The sequence below is a fragment of the Sycon ciliatum genome, chromosome 3 (genome assembly GCF_964019385.1).
Source record: "Sycon ciliatum chromosome 3, ocSycCili1.1, whole genome shotgun sequence".
Taxonomy (NCBI): domain Eukaryota; kingdom Metazoa; phylum Porifera; class Calcarea; order Leucosolenida; family Sycettidae; genus Sycon; species Sycon ciliatum.
Genome location: NC_088645.1, coordinates 31,864,988 through 31,881,728, shown reverse-complemented (window position 1 = coordinate 31,881,728; position 16,741 = coordinate 31,864,988). Strand labels below are relative to the sequence as shown.

The window sequence follows — 16,741 nt, the reverse complement described above, 5'->3', positions numbered from 1 at the left end:
AGATGCCCACCACACATTCAGTTGCCCACCATATATTCAGATACCCACCACACGTTCAGATACCCACCACACGTTCAGATGCCCACCACACATTCAGATGCCTAACATCAAGAGTACATAACCCCCAAGAGTGTGCAACTCTAGTCTATGGAGTATGGGGTCCGCGACGGCAGAACTTCACATCATGTGATGAACCCGTACACAATTATTTTGCACTCTGTGCATGATAGCCGTGGTTGGCTATAAAAACCCTGCAATCGCCACGCAAAGTGGTCATTGGCTACCCCAGCCATGTATTGCTTGGAATAAAATAAAATAATGGTAGCTGAGGGCGGTTGACCAAACATTTCAGGTGGGAAGTTCAGAGGTAGGATAAGCTAAAAAATGATCAAAAAGTCGGCAGGCAAGAATCTTCATATCGATGAAAGTAAAGTGTTCGCACTCATACTTGAGAACAACAGGACAATATGATTTGAACGAAATCTTCATCACACCGAGAGTTGGACGACGAAGGAAAAATATTGATTATGGTACCATAAAGTTTAGATCTACTTCGAAGTAAAACTGATACAACCAACACTGATAATCTAAAGCTAGCACTATTGGATGCGCTATTACGTGAGCAGCGAGTAGTGTTGAAGTAAGTGTAGATTGGGGAAATGCAGGTGAGGTACATGTGTGTGGGTGGGTATTTGAGTGTTGGTATGTTAAGGGAAAAGTGTGAGTGCTGTACCAAATTCTTTCTTTCCGGCCCTACCAGCAAATCAAAAAATCAAAGCAATTCCAGCACCCACATTGCAACTGGGCCCATTTACACACAGGTACTGTAGCGGACATAGAAATCCAGTCGATTGACCGGGACCCGCCGCCCTCAGCGCGTACAGAACGCTGCGTGCAGTCATGTTGATCCGATGCGACCAGCGCGCTGCAGTGCATATACATTCAGCATTCCGCTTATCCTCGGCTGCATGGCTAGCGCCCTGGGGCCGCTAGACGTGCGACCGGATTTGCACGTCCACGACAGTACATTCACAATTTCTCAACCTTCCAACTAAAGAGAAGTGAACAACAGGAATGACACACATTGCCATAAACGACTTGCCTGGGCTGCTGAAAGCTGAAAATAACCATCTTCAAGTTTGGGGCTTTTTGCCCGTGTTTCCGGACTTGGAACTCAAGCCAGTAACAGCTGGGTCAAATCTCCTAGGGCACTGCCAACGAGTACAAGCGGCGTACTAGCAAACCAAAATAATGTCAAAGCAATTCCAGCACCCACATTGCAGCTTGGCCAACTGGTGCGCACAAATGGTCCAAAAGTTCACCATTTCTCATGTTTCAGGCTATTCACAGCTGCAACACTGACAATGACCACCGTGAATTCCTGCAATAGGCACACAAAGGGTAGTGCACCACAGAAATCAAACGCATTATGCGCCGCAGAAAGCTCAAGATTATCCATCTCCAAGTTTCGGGCATTTCGCCCGTGCACGCGGAGTTGGAACGGGGTCACAGGGTCAACAAGGTCTAATTTTCTGGCGAACTGCCTACGAGTACAAGCGGCCTACTATTAACAATAATATTCCCGAGATTCGAGTTTAGCATCACTTGAATGGTCAGAAACACACAAGCCTTCGCTTTCGCAGGCCACCTTAGTGGCAAATGCAGACCTCACAAAATCAGCTAGCAAACCAAAAATCAACACAATTCCAGCGCCCACACTGCAGCTGCGTCCATTTACACAAAGGACATTAAAAAAACATGTGCGCACAAATGGTCAAAAATTCACCAATCACCTTTCCGACTACTGTAAAAGCCATTATTCTAACGAGGCGCATATATAATGATTTCCCAAAATTGACTAGTTTACGTGTACCAAAGGTAACGATTCTCACTCATTCTCAATGCTGAATAGGACATTATATGTATCGATTTCAGTATAAGGATTTCTATTTTAACGACAGATTTCTCCTCGTTAACTCGTTAGAGTTAGCACTTCGTTTTATATATGGCTTTTACAGTATTCACCACTGCAACATGGACGGTGACCACAGTGAATTCCTGCGATAGCACACAACAGAAATGACACACATTTTCATAAACGACCTGCCCAGGGCTGCGTGTGCATCCGGACTCGGAACTCCAGCCAGTTACAGAAGTTTGGGGCTTTTTTCAAATTTCCTAAGGCACTGCCTAGGAGTGCAAGCGGCCTACTAGTAAACCAAAAATCTAAGCAATACCAGCACCAACATTGCAGCGGGCCCCATTTACGCCGTGAATTTCTGCAATAGGCACACAGAGGGTAGTGGACAACAGAAATGACACACATTGTCATAAACGACCTGCCCAGGGCTGTTGAACCCTGAAAATACCCTCTCTCCAAGTTTGGGGCTTTTGCCCCTTCCATCCGGACTTGGAACTCAAGCCAGTTACAGCAGGGTCAAATTTTCTGGAGCACTGCTTACGAGCGCAAGCGGCCTACTAGCAAACCAAAAATCGAAGCAATTCCTGCATCCACATTGCAGCTGGGCCCATTTACCCACAGGTACATTGAAATGAACAGGTGCCCACAAAAGGTCAAAAATTCACCATTTCTCACCTTTCCGACTATTCACAGCTGCAACATGGACAGTGACCGCAGTGAATTCCTGAAATCGGCACACAGAGGGTAGTGGCCATCAGAAAGGACACACATTGTCCTAAACGACCTGCCCAGGGCTGCTGAACCCTGAAAATACCGTATCTCCAAGTTTGGTGCTTTTTGCCCCGTATATTCGGAGCTGGGACACAAGCCAGTTACGGCAGGGTCAAATTTCCTGGGTCACTTACTACGAGTGCAAACGGCCTACTAGCAAACCAAAAAATCTAAGCAATTCCAGCACCCACATTGCAGCTGGGCCCATTTACCCACAGGTACATTGAAATGAACAGGTATGCACAAATGGTCAAAAATTCACCATTTCTCACATTTCCGACTATGCACAGCTGCAACAAGGACAGTGACCACCATGAATTCCTGCAATAGACACACAAAGTGTAGTGCACAACAGAAATGACACACATTGTCAGAAATGACCTGCCCGGGGCTGCTGAAATCTGAGAATAATCGATTTCCAAGTTTGGGGCTTTTCCCCGTACATCCGGACTTGGAACTTAAGCCAGTTACAGCAGGGTCCAATTTCCTGGGGCACTGCCTACTAGTGTAAGCCGCCTACTAGCAAACCAAAAATCTAAGCAATTTCGTGATCCACATTGTAGCTGGGCCCATTAACCCACAGGTACATTGAAATGAACAGGTGCGCACAAATGGCCAAAATTCACCATTTCTCACCTGCCCGTTCGCAGCTGCATCATGGGCAGTGACCGCCGTGAATTCCCGCAATAGGCACACAGAGTGCAGTGCACAACAGAAATTACACACATTGTCATAAACGACTTGCCCAGGGCTGCTGAACCCTGAAAATAACCTGTCTCCAAGATTGGGGCATTTTGCGTGTACATCCGGACTTGGAACTCAAGCCAGCTACAGCAGGGTCAAATTTCCAGGGGCACTGCCTATGTGGTGAATAGCAATTTCTGGGCATAAAAATAAAATAGAGCCCCACTGGCTGTGTGTTTTACATTTTTCATATCTTTTTGTATATATTGCATGGCCTAATCCTTCATCTTTCCAAAAAATTCACCATTTCTCACCTTTCCGACTATTCACGGCTGCAAAATGGACATTGGCCGCCGTGAATTCCTGAAATCGGCACACAAAGGTGATGATGTAGCACGTATTCGCAGACGCCCTCTCACGGCATCCTGTATCAATCCCGACTAGTGATGATGAACTTGGAGAAGATCCAGCACTGTCCTGCCGCAGTATCCGTATCTGTTTACTCCAAGATGGTCCCCAGAGTCTCCAGTTCGCTAAGCTCCGTGCCGCAGCAGCATCTGATCCTGACTACCAGATGCTACTTGGGTATATCCAGAACGGATTTCCCTCAGCACAAAAGCAGCTGCCCGAGCCTCTTCGTGCGTATTGGAACGTGCGTGAACATTTGTCCACCGACAATGGCATAGTCCTGAAAGGTCTACGCATAGTCGTCCCAGCCTCTCTGCGTGCGTCAACGCTGATCGACCTTCACGCAGCCCACCAAGGTCTGACCCGTACCAAACGACGTGCCCGTCAGACAGTGTATTGGCCCGGAATGAACAGTGAGTTAGACACGCTAGTCCGCAGCTGTGATGCATGCCGTGAATTTCAGCCGTCTCAGTCTGCCGAACCGCCCATTTCTGACCGCAAGCCCACTTTGCCATTCGAAAGTGTTAGTGCTGACCTTTTCAGTTGCCAAGGTTGCGAGTATTTGGTATTCGTCGACCGCTTAACCGGATGGCCATGCATCGCCAAGCTTGGTCACTCAGCCACGTCAGCTGACGTCATTCGTCATTTCCGCAGGTGGTTCCCAGATGTAGGCGTACCACAGGTCATTTCAACGGACGGCGGTCCTCAGTTTGCGTCTCACAGATTTGCTGAATTTTGCGAGCGCTGGGGAATCCGTCATATCAAGTCGTCCCCTCACTACCCACAGTCGAACGGACATGCGGAGGCAGCCGTGAAGGCAATGAAGTACCTGGTGGAAAAGACTACCAATGATGGTAATCTAGACACCGATGCTTTCCAGCGTGGCCTTCTCGAGTGGCGCAATACTCCTGGCACTTCGGGAAAGAGTCCTGCCCAGTTACTGTATGGTCGCCCACTCGTCTCCTTCGTTCTCGCCCAATGGAGCCAGTTCGACTCCCACTGGCAAGACACCGCATCTGACATGGATGATGTTGATCGCGTAGACCAGCCTCCCAGTCAGCCTCACCGAGAGCTCCCCCACTTGTCTATCGGGACGCACGTTGACATTCAGCACCCGAAGACAAAACGGTGGTCTTCCCGCTTCGTTGTCGTGGCTATCGGTGACCACCGCGACTACTACGTCAAGCTACCGAGTGGACGCGTATATTGGCGCAACCGTCGCTACCTCCGCCCGTACCGTCCTCCTACTCCAGCTTCAACAGCCATGCCTGCATCGTCTCCCGTACCCGACGCTGCACCACAAGCAGTCCCTGTGACTCAGTCGTCGCCACAGTCAACTGTTCAGGTACCACCTCGAACAAGCCAACGTCCCCGGCGACAGAATGTCCCCTTTAACATTATTTCAACGCGTGGACAATCGTACAATTAACACTCGCTCTGTTCAGTTGTTGATGTCCATTGTACCTATTCAATTGTCATTCCCATTGTTTCGCAGTTGAAAACCTTCATGTATATAATTTTTGCAATTATCCCTTTTACAAGTCTGTTGGAAGTTGCTGCTGCTCCGCGACATGTCATTTGCTACGCACATGCAATTTTCACATTATTTTTGTTGATTAGATAAACACTTGTACGTTTTTATCTTAGGAGGGGCATGATGTATATGGCATACTTCCGTATATGGTGCAACTCCCGCACCCCGTATGCACCCGCCTAGAGCTCCTGCTTCCATATGCGCTCGTACACACTTTCCTTGGTGTTCGTACACACTTCCCTTTTGTGTTCGCACACTGCTTGGAATGTTGTTCTTCGTTTGTTGTCCTCCTTGCTAGTTGTGAATGAACTCTATCTGACACCACAAAAGGGAAATGCGCAACAGAAATGACACACATTGTCAAAAATGATCAAGCAACTTACAAGCAAACCAAAAATGAAACCTACGCGACCACTGACATTACAGCTGGGTATAGCTGGAAGTGCAGCAAGAAAAAGAGGCACATTTCTCTAAAGAATTCGCCCAGGGCTGCTGAAAGCTGAAAAATAACCTATTTCCAAGTTCGGAGCTTTGTCCCGTGATTGTTCACTTTGCGACTAAACTATTCACAAAAGTGCAACATTTTCTGAGTCGCTGCATGTGGGTGCCAGCGGCCTACAAGCAAACCAAAACTCAAATCAATGTGACAATTGACATTAGAGCTGGGTCATGGTATAGAGAGGTACATTGAAGCGTGAAAGATGGGCACAACAGGTCGAAAGTTTGACATTTCCTCACCTTTTTGCCCGTTCGAAGCTCAGAAACTCACACCGACCTCTTTTTCCCGTGATTCTTCACTTTGCGACTACACTATTCACAGCAGTGTCAAATTTTCAGGGTAACCCGATGTGGGTGCCAGCGGCCTACAAGCAAACCAAAAATCCAATCTATGCGAGCACTAGTGCCCTACAAATAATAAATAGTAATAATAATAATTCGCGGGATAGCAAACCAAAAATTAAATTAATGCGACTACTGACATTACAGCTGGGTCATGTTATAGAGAGGTATATTGAAATTGAAAGGTGAGCACAAATGGTGAAAATCCGACATTTTCTCACCTTTCTGCCCGTTCGCAGCTCAGAAAATGACAATGACCATCCTCATCTCCTTGTGTAGCTGGACATAGACAAGGGCACCAAGAAGGAGAGCCACATTTCTCTAAAGAAGTCGCCCAGGGCTGCTGAAAGCTGAAAAATAACCTATCTGACAGTTTGGGGCTTTTTACCCGTGAATCTTCACTTTGCGACTAAACTATTCACAGCAGTGCCAAATTTTCTGGGTAACTTAATATGGGTGCCAGCGCCCTACAAGCAAACCAAAAATCAAATCAATGCGACTGCTGTCAATGCAGCTGCGTCGTGTTATAGAGAGGTACATTGAAATTCAAAGGTCAGCACAAATGGTCAAAATCCGACATTTTCTCACCTTTCTGCCCGTTCGCAGCTCAAAAAATGACAATGACCATCCTCATCTCCTTGTGTAGCTGGACATAGACAAGTGCACCAAGAAAAAGAGCCAAATTTCTCTGAAGAACTCGCCCCGGGCTGCTGAAAGCTGAAAAATAACCTATCTCACAAATTGGGGCTTTTTACCCGTGAATCTTCACTTTGGGACTAAACTATTCACAGCAGTGCCAAATTTTCTGGGTCACTGAATGTGGGTGCCAGCGCCCTACAAGCAAACCAAAAATCAAATCAATGCGACCGCTCACAATGCAGCTGGGTCATGTTATAGAGCGGTACAATGAAATTCAAAGGTCAGCACAAATGGTCAAAATCCCACATTTTCTCACCTTTCTGCCCGTTCGCAGCTCAGCAAATGACAATGACTGTCATCGTGTCCTTGTGTAGCTGGACATAGACAAGTGCACCAAGAAAAACAGCCACATGTCTCTAAAGAATTCGCCCAGGGCTGCTGAAAGCTGAAAAATAGCCTATCTCACAAATTGAGGCTTTTTACCCGTGAATTTTCACTTTCCGACTAAACTATTCACAGCAGTGCCAAATTATCTGGGTCACTGCATGTGGGTGCCAGCGCCCTCCAAGCAAACCAAAAGTCAACTCGATGCGACCACTGACATTACAGCTGGGTCATGTTATAGAGAGGTACAATGAAATTCAAAGGTCAGCACAAATGGTCAAAATCCGACATTTTCTCACCTTTCTGCCCGTTCGCAGCTCAGAAAATGACAATGACCGTCATCATGTCCTTGTGTAGCTGGACATAGACAAGTGCACCAAGAAAAGCAGCCACATGTCTCTAAAGAATTCGCCCAGGGCTGCTGAAAGCTGAAAAATAGCCTATCTCACAAATTGAGGCTTTTTACCCGTGAATCTTCACTTTCCGACTAAACTATTCACAGCAGTGCCAAATTTTCTGGGTCACTGAATGTGGGTGCCAGCGCCCTCAAAGCCAACCAAAAATCAAATCAATGCGAGCACGGACATTACAGCTGGGTCATGTTATAGAGAGGCGAAAGCCTAAAGGGACAAGCCCAACTTTTTTTGCGGATTTTCTGTCATAAAAAATAAACGTCACAGGCTGCTCTTCGTAGGTGTCCGCGTCCCAGTGGTCCGGGCAAGCGACCGCACCTCAGTGGGACACTTGGCCGTGGCTTTTGTACTGCAATCTGTGGGAGAGCCTTTCCAGGGGTAGTAGTAGTACACACCTGGCCTGGGTACCGGGTATGGACGAATCCCTGGTGTTGATCCTTTTTTGTTCCTTTCCTTTTTATTTGTTTTTGCTGAGAAAGAAACGTTGCTGTTTCTGTTCCCGCCAGCGCCTTTGCTCTAGTAAAACATTGCTGGCTGATAAATGGCCATTGCTCGTGATGCCAAAGGTGAAGGGAAGCTGGGTTTCTTGCCATTTGCAACCCTGTCTCTGAAAATGTAGCTTGTAGCTCCGAGTATTTTAGTTTTTCGACGTGCCAGACCTATTGGTATGAGCTGCAGAGATGAGGAGCAACGAAGGCGTTGGATTAATGCGTTGGATTGATGCCAATAATGGTGTTTATGGCCGGACAACGCCAGCGGTTTTCACTTGTCAGGAGGACAGTCAAGTTGGAGCAGGCAGATGACAGATTATTAATTTTGGCGCATTTTTTTGCAGAGTGGGTGGCTTGCCGAAGAGAATCATCTCAGTACCTCATGGTTACTAGTATCTGACAAATGCCTCTTATTGCTAGTCTGCATTAGAGCATAGCAGAATTGATCATGTCACAAGTACTAGTAGTGTCAAGACTTGATGTGCTACGATTGTACTCAGATCATGTGGCAACTTCACGGTAATTCGTCCTGCCACTTTACGCTCTCCCGGAATTCCCTGCAGAAGTCACATGCCTGTGCAGGGGACAACGTGTTTGCATTGCTTACTGATGCAAGCGGATGGAGTGCAGAGCAGATAAGAAGACATAACGTCTGGCTATTCAAATAGCTTCGGCTGCTATTAATTGGCTGGACTCCTGGAAACGTGGGCAAGAATCTAAACCAGTCCACGGAAACGATGTGACGCCACACAGAAAGCTAAATGGCAAACCAATCAAGTTCTTTGGTAATGAAACCTTTCACCAACGTTGTCCGGTTGCATGCCTAGTGTCACTCACACAAGACCAATGGATGCCACATGTACCTAAAAGATACGCTGTTGATCAACCACAACTCCAATACCACTGAGCAGCGTCTTCTATACAGATCCAATTAGATATTGAAGTATATGAGTCGAAGTTGCTGGTATAATCTCTCCTAATGACCGCGTATTTGGCATAATTTTCTCTATACTGCACCTAGAGCTACTTACCTTTTCCGACATTGAACTCAGGCAGTAACCACTCGCCCACAGAATGAGCCAATTGACACAGACATCAAGTACCATGTGCATTCGTCGCAAGAGAGACACGCAAGTTTGCAAGTGCAGTGGATGTACACCCACTGATTTTCTCTTATGCCAACGATATCAGACATGACCTGAGTGAAACATATCAAGACTAGCACCGCATTACTGCCCAATTCCGTAATTATAATTATTGCGATGCCTTGTGAAAGGATTCTCAATGCACACCTGGTCTACGCCACACGGAATACATCGGATGATAATGACCAAGACAGCTGCCTATGTCTCTCTCTCTTTCCCTCTCTCTCTCTCTCTCTCTCTCTCTCTCTCTCTCTCTCTCTCTCTCTCTCTCTCTCTCTCTCTCTCTCTCTCTCTCTCTCTCTCTCTCTCTCTCTCTCTCTCTCTCTCTCTCTCTCTCTCTCTCTCTCTCTCCCCCCCCCCTCTCTCTCTCTCTCTATCTTCATCTATATCTATCTATCCAATCTGGGGACAGAACTGTTTCGTCCTTTGTGGACTCATTAGCACAGCACAGAGAAATGAGGCCGAACCTGATTGCAATGAAAAATAAATTCCAAAGCCATATTTAAACCAGGGCCGAATATACTGTGCCAAAAATATCTCTCTATCTATCTCTATCTCTTTATCTCCTTGAGGGCACACTGGGTCCCCTGTTTTCGCAATTCTCCACCTATCAACTCCCTTCTGTGTGTATGTGTGTGTGTGTGTGCGTGCACGGGTGCAGGGTATATGCGCACATATCTTTCCTTCTCTTCCTGTCTTTACCTGGTTTGTGAATCGGCTTTTTAATCGTATTTTTTTCGGCTCACTGTTTTATGAGTTCACCTCATTATTGCACACAGGCAAGCAGTCAGGCAGCATTACAACAAATCAGCTTTGCTTCACTCCTGTACAGTAGTGTCTACTACACTTTGCTTTCGCCGCATTCGACAACTCTCAGCACTCTAGATCTGTGTGCATTATGCTGCTACCTACTTGTATTATACTACTTCAGTATTAGAAATCCAACGAACGAAATCTCTCGTATCTGTGTGTCTCCACATGTTTCTCTGTCTGTCTGTCTCTCTATTCTATTAATCTATCTATCTGTCTGCCTCTCTCTCTCTGTGTCTATGTGTCTCTGTCTGTGTCTTGATTTTTCTGTATGCCTGTCTTTGTCATTCTCTAGCTGTCTGCCTATCTCGTTCTGTCCGTGTGCCTGTCCCTGTCTGTCTGTCCATCTGTCTGTCTGTCTGTCTGTCTTCCTTTCTGTTTCTCTGTCTCCATCTGTCTGTCTCTGTTTCTCTGTCTGCTTCTCTTCTTCAGTCTTTCTCTGTGTGTCTCTCTTTGTCCCTCACTCGGTCACTTTTCTCTGTCTCTTACTTTGTCACTTTTCTCTCTCTGTTTCTGTGTGTGTGTGCGTGCGTGCGTGCGTGTGCGCGTGTCTCTCTCTCTCTTCTCTTCGTCTCTCTCTCTCTCTCTCTCTCTCTCTCTCTCTCTCTCTCTCTCTGTGTTTCTCTGAATCTTCGTCTCGGCCTTTCTGTGTTTGTCTGTGTAACTCTCCAGCTGTCTCCCTGTCTTGGTCTGTCTCTGCTTGTCTCTCTATGCTTGTCTCTCTATGTTTGTCTGTCTTCTTGGCCCTGTACTTATGTTGCTGTTTCTCCGTTTGCTTCTCTTCTTCTGTCTTTCTTTGTCCCTCTCTCAGTCTCTGTGTCTTCTTCCTTCTCGATCTGCCTCTCCCTTTCTCAGTTTTTTTCTCTCTGTCTTTCCCTAAGGACCCTCTGTCTCTGGCTCTCTGTGTCTTTGTGTCTGTCTCTCCTTTTGTCATTCATTATGTGCGTCCCTCTGTTTCTGTCTCGGTCTTTCTGCGTCTGATTGTCTGTCTCTGTCTGTTTTCTCCTCAGTCTGTGCTTTGTCTTGGTCTCTTTCTCTCTGAGTCTCTGTCTGTCGCTCTTTATGCGCAGCATCCCTCCGTTTCTGTCTTTCTGTGTCTGTCTGTCTGTCTCTATCTCTCTACCAGCCGCTGTTCTACACATAATGAAATTGTGTGGTACCGCGCACGTGGCTATGCGTGGGACATTCACACGCACGCACACACACACACACACACACACACACACACACACATCCGTACGCTCGATCATACAAGTACATGTAGTAGTGAAGAATTCACCTCAGACACATTATTAAAACGTATCTCTCTGTCTCTCTCTCTCTCTATGCCTGCCACTGTGCTGCATATACAGTTAGTGAAATTGAATGGCACAGAACACGTACATGACTGTATATTTACCCACCCGTGGGGCATTCACGGATGCACCCACACACACCATGTATACGCCCGTCGCAAGAGAAGCACCAAATCTGCAAATGCACACCCACACACTTGTACGCTCGATCATACAAGTACACACACACACTCATACGCTCGATCATACAAGTACAATGTAGATTATGTAGTAGTGAAGAATTCACATCAGAGACATTAAAACGTCTCTCTCTCTCTCTCTATGCCTGCCACTGTGCTGCATAATATTATACAGATAGCGAAATTGGTGTGGCACATAACATATACATGACTGTATATTTACCCACGGGCCAAGCGTGGGACATTCACGGATGCACACACACACACACACACACACACACATGGCCTGCAGCAAATAACATTTCATAGCTACAAGACCTTCAAAGAAAGTCATGGTGTCAAGAAGATAGATAAGACAAGGATAATTGTAAAGTATAAATTATATTATACATATACATGTAGCAGGGATATTCTCAGAGAGTCAAACTACTGGATGAAATGGCAAACGAAAGTCTCAACTTCAGAGAGTAGAGTAGAGAGTAGAGTGGGTGGGTGTGCAGACCAGCGAAGGTCATAACAAATTGATAATAACGTGTAACCAATGCCGGCAATGGATAATGTGTGAGCGACCAAAGAGGCGTACATAGCATTACCTGTACCACCATAAACACACCTTGACCTTGCCCATTGCGTAGCAAAGATACCGCATTGTTATTTCTCCAGTCCACGACAGAATGACTGATGGCGTTTCAGGTCGCCGCTTCGACGGAACATGCGGCCGCAGGCGCAACCGTAGCCAGCAGCAGAGGGTGCCTTGTGTGGTCGACGGGCAATGGCACGCCACTCCGGATGGTTCTGGGCTGCATTTACCATCCACATGTTGGTACCGGTGGCTCAACCGACGCAAAGTCATGCATAACAACGTCCCTCCGCCTCTTCCGTGGATCACGCGCGGGGCGCGGGGCAGGCAGTTCACCGAAGAGAACACACTTCGGCAACCGGTGATCTTCCCTCCGTGCCACGTGTCCAAGCCAGCGCAAACGTCATTCCCGTATGATGTGACCAATGTCCTCAGGCACTCCAAGGGTCTTTGCAAGGGCTGAGGACGTTGCGTGGGTCTCCCATTGCTGCCGTCGCGACACTCCAACGATAGATCTGACACATTGATGGTGGAAAAGGTTGAGGTGTCGTAGGTCCGGAGCCTTCGTTGTCCAGGTCTCCGCGCCGTACAGGAGGGTAGAGAGCACCACGGCAACATACACGCGACGACGACACTGCAAACTCAGTGATCGGTTCTCGGATACGGCTTGCTTCAATTGCAAGGAACTAAATACGGCAAGCAAATCGAGGGACATTAGGTGCAAACCTCGTTGTTCTAGTTGTGTAGACTGCACGGGGTCTTGAAAATACTGAGCCTCCACGTTGTATCTGTGTGGCATGTGGCATCCGTTGATCTCGTTTGAGTAGTAGTAGGCATGCACTGCATTATGTTTTGATGAAAGGTTCGATAGCTGATGAATGGGTTTATCATTTGGCTTCCTGTGTGGGTATTGCTTCTGTGGATTGGTTTGGAGCAATGTTCAGATAGTCCAGGCATCAGGCAAATTTATAATGGCGGTCCAAGCTAGTTGAATATCCGGATCACTTTTTCTCATCTGGTCTACACTCCATCCGCTTGCATCCGTAAGCAATGCAAACGCATTGTCCCTTGCACAGGCACGTGACTCCTGCAGGCAATTTTGGGAGAGCGTAAAGTGGCAGGACGGATATTCCCGTGAAGTTACAACATGATCTGAGTATAATCGTAGGACATCAAGTCTTGACACTACTTGTGACATGATCAATTCTGCTATGCTCTAATGCAGACTAGCAATAAGAGGCATTTGTCAGATACTAGTAACCATGAGGTACTGAGACGATTCTCTTTAGCAAACCACCCACTCCGCTATAAATGCTCAAATAATCTGTCATCTGCCTGCTCCAACTTGACTGTCCTCTTGACAAGTGAAAATCGCTGGCGTTGTCTGGGCCATAAACACCATTATTGGCATTAATCCAACGCCTCCCTTGCTCCTCATCTCTGCATCTCGTAACGATAGGTCTGGCACATCGAAATCTAAAACTAAAATATTTGGAGCTCTTATTTGTTCAAGCTATATTTTCAGAGCCAGGAAGTTGCAAATGGCAAGAAACCCAGCTTCTCTTCACCATTGGTATCACGAGCTATGATCATTATCAGTGAGCAACGTTACTAGAGGAAAGTCGCTGGAGTGAACAGAAAGCTTTCCAAGCAGCAACGTTTCTTTCTCAGCAAGAACAAATAAAAATGAAAGGAGCAACACCAAGGATTTGTCTATCCCGGTATAGGTACCCGGGTGTGTGTAGCCTCTGGCATGGCAAGGTTCTGCCACAGATTTCCAGTACAACGGCCACGGACAAGTGTCCCACTGAGATGCGGTCGCTCGCCCGGACCGCTCCGACGCGGACGCCTGTGACGTTTATTTTTTTATGACAGAAAACTGCAAAAAAAGTTGGGCTTGTCCCTTTAGTCCTACCCTATAGAGAGGTACATTGAAATTCAAAGGTCAGCACAAATGGTCAAAACCAGACATTTTCTCAACTATTTGCCCGTTAGCACCTCAGAAAACGACAAAGACCATCATCATCTCCTTGTGTAGCTGGACATAGACAAGTGCAGCAAGAAAACGAGCCACATTTCTCTAAAGAACTCGCGCAGGGCTGCTGAAAGCTGAAAAATAACCTATCTTACAAATTGGGCCTTTTTACCCGTGAATCTTCACTTTGCGACTAAACTATTCTCAGCAGTGCCAAATTTTCTGGGCCACTGAATGTGGGTGCCAGCGCCCTCCAAGCAAACCAAAAATCAAATCAATGCGACCGCTGATAATGCAGCTGGGTCATGTTATAGAGAGGTACATTGAAATTCAAAGGTCAGCACAAATGGTCAAAATCCGACATTTTCCCACCTTTCTGCCCGTTCACAGCTGAGAAAATGACAATGACCATCCTCATCTGCTTGTGTATTTGGACACAAAGAAGTACACCAAGAAAAAGAGCCACATTTATCCAAAGAACTCGCCCAGGGCTGCTGAAAGCTGAAAAATAACCTATCTCACAAATTGGGGCTTTTTACCCGTGAATCTTCACTTTGCGACTAAACTATTCACAGCAGTGCCAACTTTTCTGGGTCACTGAATGTGGGTGCCAGAACCCTACAAGCAAACAAAAAATCAAATCAATGCGACCGCTCACAATGGAGCTGGGTCATGTTATAGAGAGGTACAATGAAATTCAAAGGTCAGCACAAATGGTCAAAATCCCACATTTTCTCACCTTTCTGCCCGTTCGCAGCTCAGAAAATGACAATGACCGTCATCATGTCCTTGTGTAGCTGGACATAGACAAGTGCACCAAGAAAAACAGCCACATGTCTCTAAAGAACCCACCCGGGGCTGCTGAAAGCTGAAAAATAGCCTATCTCACAAATTGAGGCTTTTTACCCGTGAATCTTCACTTTCCGACTAAACTATTCACAGCAGTGCCAAATTATCTGGATCACTGCATTTGGGTGCCAACGCCCTCCAAGCAAACCAAAAGTCAAATCGATGCGACTACTGACATTACATCTGGGTCATGTTATAGAGAGGTACATTGAAATTCAAAGGTCAGCACAAATGGTCAAAATCCGACATTTTCTCACCTTTCTGCCCGTTCGCAGCTCAGAAAATGGCGATGACCATCCTCATCTCCTTGTGTACCTGGACACAAACACGTGCACCAAGACAAATAGCCACATTTCTCTAAAGAACTCGCCCAGGGCTGCTGAAAGCTGAAAAATAACCTATCTGACAGTTTGGGGCTTTTTACCCATGAATCTTCACTTTGCGACTAAACTATTCACAGCAGTGCCAAATTTTCTGGGTCACTGAATTTGGGTGCCAGCTCCCTCCAAGCAAACCAAAAATCAAATCAATGCGAGCACTGACATTACAGCTGGGTCATGTTATAGAGAGGTGCATTGAAATTCAAAGGTCATCACAAATGATCAAAACCAGACATTTTCTCAACCTTTTGCCCGTTAGCAGCTCAGAAAATGACAATGACCATCATCATCTCCTTGTGTAGCTGGACATAGACAAGTGCACCAAGAAAACGAGCCACATTTCTCTAAAGAACTCGCACAGGGCTGGTGAAAGCTGAAAAATAACCTATCTTACAAATTGGGGCTTTTTACCCGTGAATCTTCACTTTGCGACTAAACTATTCACAGCAGTGTCAAATGTTCTGGGTCACTAACTGTGGGTGCAAGCGAACTCCAAGAAAACCAAAAATCAAATCAATGCGACCACTGACAATGCAGCTGGGTCATGTTATAGAGAGGTACATTGAAATTCAAAGGTCAGCACAAATGGTCAAAATACGACATTTTCTCACCTTTCTGCCCGTTCGCAGCTCAGAAAATGACAATGACCGTCATCATGTCCTTGTGTAGCTGGACATAGACAAGTGCACCATGAAAACGAGCCACATTTCTCTAAAGAACTCGCCCAGGGCTGCTGAAAGCTGAAAAATAACCTTTCTGACAGTTTGGGGCTTTTTACCCATGAATCTTCACTTTGCGACTAAACTATTCACAGCAGTGCCAAGTTTTCTGGTCCACTGAATGTGGGTGCCAGCGCCCTCCAAGCAAACCAAAAATCAAATCAATGCGACCGCTGATAATGCAGCTCGGTCATGTTATAGAGAGGTACATTGAAATTCAAAGGTCAGCACAAATGGTCAAAGTCCGACATTTTCCCACCTTTCTGCCCGTTTACAGCTGAGAAAATGACAATGACCATCATTATCTGCTTGTGTATTTGGACACAGACAAGTGCACCAAGAAAAAGAGCCACATTTATCCAAAGAACTCGCCCAGGGCTGCTGAAAGCTGAAAAATAACCTATCTCACAAATTGGGGCTTTTTACCCGTGAATCTTTACTTTGCGACTAAACTATTCACAGCAGTGCCAACTTTTCTGGGTCACTGAATGTGGGTGCCAGAGCCCTACAAGCAAACCAAAAATCAAATCAATGCGACCGCTCACAATGCAGCTGGGTCATGTTATAGAGAGGTACAATGAAATTCAAAGGTCAGCACAAATGGTCAAAATACGACATTTTCTCACCTTTCTGCCCATTCGCAGCTCAGAAAATGGCAATGACCGTCATCATGTCCTTGTGCAGCTGGACATAGACAAGTGCACCAAGAAAAACAGCCACATGT

General features: G+C 46.4%; 2 long non-coding RNA genes across 3 annotated transcripts; both read right to left on the bottom strand.

Moving 5' to 3' along the window:
* Nucleotides 1-880: 880 nt before the first annotated feature.
* Nucleotides 881-3,303, bottom strand: LOC135811973 (uncharacterized). Of its 2 annotated transcripts, none has more exons than XR_010552732.1 (3): nucleotides 2,965-3,303; nucleotides 2,597-2,645; nucleotides 881-2,058 (listed from the first exon to the last, which is right to left on the bottom strand). It is a non-coding gene; the product is annotated as an uncharacterized LOC135811973 (long non-coding RNA). The 2 variants fall into 2 exon arrangements; XR_010552731.1 differs by having other exon boundaries at nucleotides 881-1,381.
* Nucleotides 3,304-6,352: 3,049 nt separating this feature from the next.
* LOC135812673 (uncharacterized) lies at nucleotides 6,353-15,235 on the bottom strand. The gene is made up of 7 exons (XR_010552916.1): nucleotides 15,176-15,235; nucleotides 14,809-14,866; nucleotides 14,442-14,487; nucleotides 7,481-7,538; nucleotides 7,114-7,171; nucleotides 6,747-6,804; nucleotides 6,353-6,437 (listed from the first exon to the last, which is right to left on the bottom strand). It is a non-coding gene; the product is annotated as an uncharacterized LOC135812673 (long non-coding RNA).
* Nucleotides 15,236-16,741: the final 1,506 nt, after the last annotated feature.